Below are 5,834 nucleotides of genomic sequence, written 5' to 3'. Positions count from 1 at the left end.
ATACCACTTTCCCCCCTTTGTAATGAAGCTTTCCAAAGACTTTCCTGTCTCTCATACAGGTCACCATGTACAGGTGTGCTGGAGGGGCATTCAGAGGGCTGCAGAGTGAATAAGACCCCCGGAAGGTGCAGCATATGGCCCTGTTCACACTTGCCAAGCTCTTTGCTACTTCTTTGCATAAGGGAGCTCTGTTGGCCTAGTGTGTAGAGAGCTGTGCTACTAATCCAAAGACAAGTGATTCGAATCCACCAGTTTCTCCGCAGGAGAAAAGTGGGCAATCTACTTCCATGCCATTTACAGCCTCTGAAAACCCACCAAACGGTCAGCTATAAGTTGTAGTTGAATCTTGATTATATTTTGGTCTTTCTGCTTAAGTCATCTACCTCCCACTCCACCCCCCAATCGATCCCTCATCATCTATTCAATAAAGTGATACTTTATACCAGGCAACACTGGCTATATAGTTGTTAGGAGGCAGGGCAAATGGAAATCTGTCCCTTTGTCTCCAAATTGCCAAGAATTTTAAGACAGCAGAGCACCATGCTAACTAAGTGCGAGTCCCGAGTCCCTTCGGAGCTTGCTGGCCTGAAGACCAAATGGCTCACACCCCAGGAAGCTGGTCCTGATGCCAGACACCAGCCTCAGTCTCAACTTAAACGGTACTTTCTCAAAGAGAAAGCCTTCTGGCTCAGGATTGCCTTTTCACCTCAGGGAAAATCTCAGCATTTTCTTTTTTTTGTAAATGTAGTATTTAAAATTGTAAGCTTAACAAGGAACCTTAAGCGATCCCTCTTACCTGTGTTTCACTCACTCAACTTCCAAACCACTTAAAAGGGTTAGTGTTTCTTTTTAATGATGCCTTAGACAGGTTCTCATTTTTCTGTTAATCTGCCTTGAACACAGTGACAGGCCTCAGAAGTTCGGGTGAATCTTGCTGCACAAAGATAAAAAGGGATCTGATATAACATTCTGAATCTGTTAAAGAGCACAATGGTTGACTTTCTTAAGTAAAAACTAAACGTGCATTTTACAGGGCTAAACGTTTTGTAAGTGTTAATGAACTCAATCACATTTTAAAGTTTAGATGAAATTTCACAATTAAGAATTAACATCTATCTCCTTCTGTTTTTGCTGAGCCAAAACCGACAATGCTTGTTTTTGGTGAACTAAAAATTAGATAGAATTCTGGAGAAGTCAAAGTTTTATTGTTTGTAGGTCTGTATTTTTTTCCTTTGAAGTATAATTATAAAAAAAAAATGTAGCTTACTGCTTTCATTCATTCATATTTGACTGCAAAGCTCCCATATGGTATTTAACTCTGAGGAAAAAGATGTATGCAACTGTATAGGGAGGTCTTTAAAATAAGATTAATTAACTTAAAAAAAGTTTAATTAACTTGTTAAGGTTCTTTCCTACTTCTAGGAACCCCATACTCTCAGTTTAAATAGCATGGGGAGAAGCAAAAAGTTCAAAAACCTGGGGCAGTGAGATAAGGCAACACCATGTAATTTTCAGAGACCTTTTCCCCAGCTGTCCCGCTGCCAGACAAGGCCATCTGGGGCCTTCAGATATGGTTTCCTGTAGTGGATTACCCTTGGCCTAGTGCCAAGAGCAAAGTAGTTGTGAAAATGAAAACATCCTGAAAGTACTTGTAACCAAGGAAGAAAACAAATTTCTGCCCCACTTTTTGGGCTAATTTGGTAAGTGACCATTAAAAAGAAGAAGAAATAGACCCAAGAATGACATAACTTAAGTTTGTGTCGTATAGAGAAGGAAAGCAAAAGCTTATGAGTCACCTATTGCCTCAGTTGATTCAGACTGATAGCTACTCCATAGGCTAGATATTTCCTCACTAGGTTTCCAAGGCTATAATCATTACAGAAATACATTGCCAAGCTTTCTCCTTTGGAGCAGCTATTGTTTTCAAAATGCCTTTTGATTTGAAGCTCAGTACTTGGCTACCATGCCACCAAGGTTCCTTAAACAAGAGTTAAAAAACCCAAAAAGCAGAAAACTCATTGCTGTCAACCCTCTATCTGCCTTCTGAGACTGTAAAATCTGTACTGGATGGAACTGCCCAGTTTATGCACTAGGTCACCATGGCTCCCTCAAACAAGCACAGGGTACCTCATTAAATAGGTCTACATTATTTATGACATCATTGGATTCTGAAGGAAACAAACCTTGGCTTTCTGCTTCCTTTTACTACCTGTCCTTAGAGAGAGAAGTAGTGGATAAATTAATTTATATGAAGGCATTAATGACTGAGAAGGGTGATTGTATTGGTCTTTTTTCATTCCACTTACCCTAAAGGTCCTGGTATCACCATATGCTGTGGTCCATGTGGTGTTACCAGTATTGCAAGAATAAGCCTTATTCAAAGCCCCATTTCCTCAGAGGTATCCCTAATGCCAAGATGCTGGGTTGGAAGAAGGCAAAAGTGGGCGAGTTCCCACTCTATGGCCACATGGGGTCGGAAGAATATAGACAGTTCTTCTCAGCATGTACTTTTGCTAACAAATACATGGTGAAAAGTTTTGACAAAGTTGGTTTCACATCTGAATGTGACACTATCCTTTCTATGTCATTCACATCAACAAGATTTTGTCCTGTGCTGGGGCTGATGGGCTCGAGATAGATATGTGAGGTGCCTTTGGGAAATACCAGAGTATAGTGGCCAGGATCAACTTTGACCAAGTCATGGCCATCTGCACCAAGCTTCAGAACAAGGAGCATGTGGTTTAGGCTCCATGAGGGGCCAACTTCAAGTTTCCTGGGTAACAGAGAATCTGTATCTCTAAGAAGTGGGACTTTCCCAAGTATGATACTAATGAGTTTGAAGACGTGGTGCCTGGAAAAGGCCTCATTCCAGATGCTTGTGTAGTCAAAGGCATCTTCACTCATGGCTCTTTGCACGAATGTCAGGCCCTTCATTCAAAAGGGGCTTGGTGGCACTGCCCTGCCTTTTACCTGTGTACCTATAAACACTTGAATTCTTTCTCTTATCAAAAACCAACCAAACAAAATAATGATTATCTTCTATAAGAATATTCACTTACAAAAAAAAAAAAAGAATATTCACTTATGAGCAGGAAAAACAAAGTCTTTGCCAAAGAGCTGACATTTTTAATGGTAAAGTTCCCACAGAGGCTCCAGATCATTCAGACATGAATTGTTCTATTTTGAGAGAATTGTTTTTGTTTGCTAGTCTCATTTTATCTGATCCCATTCTCTTCTCGCTCTCAGTAATCTTTTAAATTATAGAATAATTTTAAATTTGCAGAGAAGTTTCAATGATAGGAGAGTTCACATAGACGCCTCATTGCTTTTCTCCTAATGATACCAGCTATGTTGCGAAGGCACATCTGGTAAAATTTCAAAACCAGAGTTGGTACATTACTTTTAACTGAACTCCAGACTTTACTTTTGCCCACCTGCGCCTGAGGCTTTGTAGAGCCTCTGCCCTTTACTCTGTGAGTGATCTCTATTTATAAACTCCTACCCAGTCAAAGTCAAGTTAAATAACCACAGCAGCAATCATTGTAACAGGAGCAAGCACTTTCTAAACAACCAACTTCTGGGACTGGCCCTGAGCCCAGTGGTTCACATTTAATTTTCACAACAGTCTTGTGAGGTTTTTATAAATGAGGAAATTGAGCCTTGGAGACATTCAGTAACTTGTTCATAGGCATCAAGCCATAAAAGGCTGAAATTCACACCCCAAATTTAAGCCCTCTGCTCTGCAGCTCTCTGTCTCAAACACTTCCTCCTCTCTGGAGCCTTCCACCAGCCAATAACCAGATACTGGTCTGTCTGAACTGACCAAGCCCCTTCTTTACCAATTTGGAAATTTGCACTCATTTCCTGGATGGTTCTCTGCTTCAGGCATCTCTCCAGCCAGGTTAGCTCCAAATGTCAGGAGCCATGTGGCGCACTTCTCACAACTTAAAAAAAATCCTGCATCCTGCATGTTGGAGCTGGCAAGCTCTTGGAGTGCTGCCCAACGCAGGCAGGGTCTCCTCCAATGATCCATGGTCATGCACTCATTCAACAATGAGTGCACAGCAAGCACGAGAATGGGACGGTAAATGGAATGGGCCAAATCATTTACCGCAAGAGAATTCTATCCTAATTTGGGGAACTGACAATCAACAAAAATATAAATTATCTAATTCTTAGGGAGTTATATATATTAAGGAGGGGGGGGAAGCAAGTTGGAAGGAGCAAGAGAATGAGATGTTTGTGTGAAAAAGACATCGAGGGAGAGAGGGAACCCCTCTGAAGATTTCTCTGTCAAAGTCTGTCGCCCACACTTGGAAACATCCAGTGAAAGAAGAACCATTTTGTACTGGGCACTTGTTCCCTTTTTAACAAGCCCTGACTGTGGCGAGGTTTATTCTGTCTTCTTCCCAGTGACTTCCTCCTGGTTGTTCTGAGTTCTGTCTTGGGGAGCTGTGCTAACTTGCGCTCCTACGGCGGTTCTGTACCTGCTCAAGAACAGCTGTTCGGTTTCATTCAGGTTGTTTCTAACACCTCAGCTCCTTTACCTGTTCCTTGAACAACATGGGTCCAGAATCTATTACTCCGATGACCTCTGTTCTTTGAATGTACCCCTTTTCACTTCAATTATAGGATAGTTTATTCTAGAGCAGGTTGGCCACTGCAAAATATTCGAAGTTAGTGCTTCCCAGATATGGACTCAATATTTTTAATCAAACAAAACACAGCAGCTCTAGGATTCATCTGTTACAGAGAGGAATCAGACTAGAATCTTCAGACCTGGAAAGTTAGACTGAAAAACTGGGGCCAGTGAAAGGGGACACCTTTCCTTCTTCATTGAGCTTACACCAAGTAGGGGGGGTCTTAGCAGGAGACATAAGAGGGAGAACCCATCGAAGAAAAGCAGTGTGAAGAAGATCCTATGCTGTCATTTATCGCTAGATGCTGGTGAATCGAGTATGACTCCTAGCAACCCTGGGAACAACAGAGCTGAACCTTGTCGTGTGCCATCCTCACAGTCTCTGAGACACTCAAGGCCTTTGCTGCAGTTACTGTGTCAATCCGCCTGGTTGTGGGTCATTCTCTCCTTCACTGTCTCTCCACCTTTCCAAGAGAGAGCCAGAAGGTGACCAGCATCACAGGGAAGCACTCAGGATTTAGAATAACGAGCTATCTAAGGTCAAAGCAGCAGCATTTGCCCAACTATAAGGCCTTGAAGGAAGGAACGTTTTGGATAGAAAGATTAAGGGCAATGAGTGAATAGAAAAAAGAGTTGAGAACATGAGAGAGAAAAAGAAGCTGGTTCTAAGAAACGAAGAGGCCTTTATTGCGTGGTCTGAGAGGGATGCCAAGTGACCATCACCCATGGGCAGATAAGGCCAAAATGGCTCATGTGTAGTCCAGGGTGGTTGTTTTAGGGAGGACTGGGGAAAATGGTATTTTGCTCAGAATTGGGGGCTATTAACTTGGGTTTGGGCTTTTGTGATCAGAACCAGAGCCTTATCAGGATCCATTGTCTGATCTGGTCTTTGATTTGGTCCCCTTAGATGTTATCAGATTTCTCTCATTTTTTAAGGGTTTCAAATGTACTTTATTTCTTCAATAATGTCATATTTTAATGAGTGCTTTACTTGACATCAATTATATGTTGGTTTTGAATCAATTCAATATTATACTGCTTGGGAAAGTCTGCTGTTAGGGACTTCTCCAAAGTACTGAAGAGCAATGGTGTCTCTCTGGAGACTAAGGTGCATCTGATACAAGCCATAGTCTTTGCTATCACTTGTTATGCATCAGAGAGTTGGACAATGACCAAGGAGGATAGAAGGAGAATT

At 41.8% G+C, this 5,834-nt stretch overlaps 1 pseudogene; it reads left to right on the top strand.

Moving 5' to 3' along the window:
- Positions 1-2,341: 2,341 nt before the first annotated feature.
- Positions 2,342-3,045, top strand: LOC102857204 (annotated as a pseudogene).
- The last annotated feature ends 2,789 nt before the right edge of the window (positions 3,046-5,834 follow it).

Source organism: Elephantulus edwardii, unplaced genomic scaffold (assembly GCF_000299155.1).
Source record: "Elephantulus edwardii isolate Elephantulus edwardi_28Jun2011 unplaced genomic scaffold, EleEdw1.0 scaffold00202, whole genome shotgun sequence".
Classification (NCBI taxonomy): Eukaryota; Metazoa; Chordata; class Mammalia; order Macroscelidea; family Macroscelididae; genus Elephantulus; species Elephantulus edwardii.
This window is presented reverse-complemented; position numbering and strand designations above follow the sequence as displayed.